Raw genomic sequence first — 3,383 nt, forward strand, 5'->3', positions numbered from 1 at the left:
AGAGAAAAAAAACAAGTGCATACAAAAATAAATTACGATAACAAAGGAAGAAAAATAGAGTCCCCAGGTTCGCTAACGCGCAAAAAACGGCTTAAGGCGCACGACATGGACGACTTCAGGTCGTGCGCGGCGTCGCTGGGAGTTCGTAATGCCGTCCGGGATCACCTCGTTGTCAAGAGCGCCGAGGCGTCGAAGAACCTTGTATGGCCCGAAGTATCGCCGAAGGAGTTTTTCGCTAAGCCCACGTCGGCGTATCGGCGTCCAGACCCAAACACGGTCGCCGGGCTGGTATTCCGCGAAGCGTCGTCGAAGATTGTAGCGACGGCTGTCGGTGTGCTGCTGGGTCTTGATGCGCAGGCGGGCGAGCTGTCGAGCTTCTTCGGCACGTTGTAAGTAAGCGGCGGCATCGAGGTTCTCTTCGTCGGTGATGTTGGGTAGCATGGCGTCGAGCGTCGTCGCCGGGCTCCTTCCGTAGACCAACTTGTACGGCGTCATCTGCGTGGTTTCTTGGACGGCCGTGTTGTATGCGAAGGTCACATACGGAAGGATGTCATCCCACATCTTGTGTTCGACGTCGACATACATGGCCAACATGTCGGCGATGGTCTTGTTTAGCCGCTCGGTCAGGCCATTTGTCTGTGGGTGGTACGCTGTGGTCCGGCGGTGGTTTGTTTGGCTGTATCTCAGTATTGCCTGAGTTAGGTCAGCAGTAAACGCCGCACCTCTGTCGGTGATGAGAACTTCTGGGGCGCCATGACGCAGGACGATGTTCTCAACGAAGAACTTCGCTACCTCGGCGGCACTGCCTCTAGGCAGGGCCCTCGTCTCGGCGTAGCGGGTGAGGTAGTCTGTAGCTACGACGATCCATTTGTTTCCGGTATTGGACGTCGGGAACGGCCCCAGTAAGTCCATCCCGATTTGCTGGAACGGCCGTCGAGGTGGCTCGATAGGCTGCAGAAGTCCGGCTGGCCTAGTGGGCGGTGTCTTGCGTCGCTGACAGTCCCGGCAGGTCTTCACGTAACGAGTGATGTCGGCGGAAAGGCACGGCCAGTAGTACTTCTCCTGTATTCTTGCTAGCGTGCGAGAAACACCCAGGTGTCCAGCCGTCGGGTCGTCGTGCAGAGCCTGGAGGACCTCTGGCCGCAATGTCGAGGGTACCACGAGAAGGCAATCGGCTTGAAGCGGTGAGAAGTTCTTCTTTAGGAGAACACCGTTGCGCAAGAAAAATGACGCCAGTCCCCGCGTGAATACCTTCGGAACAACGGTGGTCCTTGCTCTCGAGGTATTCCACAAGGCCCCTGAGTTCTGGATCCGTTCGCTGTCGTTCGGCGAAGTCGTCGGCACTTATGATTCCCAAGAAGGAGTCGTCCTCCTTGTCGTCCTGCGGCGGTGGGTCGACGGGGGCGCGAGACAGGCAGTCAGCGTCGGAGTGTTTCCTTCCGGACTTGTAAACGACGGTAATGTCGAATTCTTGAAGTCGTAGGCTCCACCGTGCGAGGCGACCTGAAGGGTCCTTCAAGTTAGCTAGCCAACACAATGCGTGGTGGTCGCTCACAACTTTGAAGGGCCTGCCGTAGAGGTAGGGGCGAAACTTGGATGCAGCCCAGATGATCGCTAGGCACTCCTTTTCTGTTGTGGAATAGTTCGTTTCTGCCTCTGATAGCGACCGGCTAGCATAACTGATGACCCTTTCCTGCCCGTCAGTCTTCTGCACAAGGACGGCGCCGAGTCCTACGCTGCTTGCGTCGATGTGGATTTCCGTATCGGCGTATTCGTCGAAATGTGCTAGTATCGGAGGCATCTGAAGGCGTCGTTTCAGTTCTTCAAATGCTTCGATTTGCGCCGTTTCCCACTTGAATGGCACGTCGGTCTTCGTGAGGTGAGTCAGCGGTTCGGCGATTCGTGAAAATTCCTTGACAAAGCGCCTGTAGTAGGCGCACAAGCCGAGAAAACGGCGCACGGCTTTCGTGTCGGTGGGGGGCGGGAAGGCAGCGATGGCAGCTGTTTTCCGTGGGTCTGGGCGAACACCGCCCTTGCTGATCACGTGACCCAAAAACAGCAGCTCCTCGTATGCAAAGCGGCACTTTTCAGGCTTCAAGGTGAGGCCAGAAGTCTTGATTGCTTGTAGTACAGTGTCAAGGCGCCGGAGGTGTTCGTCGAAGCTTGAGGCAAACACAATGACGTCGTCCAAGTACACAAGGCAAGTCTGCCACTTCAATCCAGCCAGCACGGTGTCCATAACGCGCTGGAACGTCGCAGGTGCCGAGCAAAGACCAAAGGGCATAACCTTGAACTCGAAGAGGCCGTCTGGTGTTATAAAGGCAGTCTTCTCTCGGTCTCTCTCGTCGACTTCGATTTGCCAATAGCCGGTCTTGAGGTCCATCGACGAAAAGTACCTCGCGTTGTAGAGTCGATCCAGGGTGTCGTCTATCCGTGGGAGAGGGTAGACGTCCTTCTTCGTGATTTTGTTCAGGCGGCGATAATCGACGCAGAAGCGTAGGGTTCCGTCTTTCTTCTTCACTAACACCACGGGTGACGCCCATGGACTCTTCGACGGCTGGATGGTGTCGTCGCGTAGCATTTCGTCGACTTGTTTCTTTATGGATTCGCGTTCTCGCGTTGAAACTCTGTACGGGCTCTGCCGGAGTGGCCTGGCATTTTCCTCTGTTATGATGCGATGTTTTGCGACTGGGGTCTGGCGGATTCTTGACGATGACGAAAAGCAGTCCCTGTATTTCAAGAGCAGGGTTTTGAGCTGTTCTTGTTTATGCTTCGGAAGGCTAGGATTAACGTCGAAAACTGGTTGAGAAGCTTGGTTCGTCGTTGTTGGCTCGGAAGAATCGGCGATGGCGAAAGCCATCGACGTAGCCGTGATTTCTTCGATGTAGGCGACTGTCGTGCCTTTGTTTACGTGCTTATACTCGTTGCTAAAATTTGTGAGCATCACTGTTGCTTTGCCTCCCCGCAACTCTGCTATTCCTCTTGCGACGCAAATCTCGCGGTTAATCAACTGGTGCTGGTCGCCTTCAATGACGCCTTCCAGGTCTGCTACTTTCTGAGAGCCGACGGAAATGATGACGCTGGAGCGAGGGGGAATGGTGACTTGGTCTTCCAGCACATTCAAGGCATGCTTCCCTGGCAGCGTGTACCGCGGTAATGCTTTTTCTGTAGATAGTGTTATCGACTTCGATCTGAGGTCGATGACTGCACCATGAAGGCCTAAGAAGTCCATACCAAGGATGACATCTCGGGAGCAATGCTGAAGGACTACGAAGCTTGCGGGATAAATCCGGTTGTTGATGGAGACCCTCGCTGTGCAGATTCCTGCCGGCGTTACTAGGTGACCTCCCGCTGTGCGGATTTCGGGGCCTTCCCAGGCGGTC

Source organism: Rhipicephalus sanguineus, chromosome 7 (assembly GCF_013339695.2).
Source record: "Rhipicephalus sanguineus isolate Rsan-2018 chromosome 7, BIME_Rsan_1.4, whole genome shotgun sequence".
In the NCBI taxonomy this organism is placed as follows: domain Eukaryota; kingdom Metazoa; phylum Arthropoda; class Arachnida; order Ixodida; family Ixodidae; genus Rhipicephalus; species Rhipicephalus sanguineus.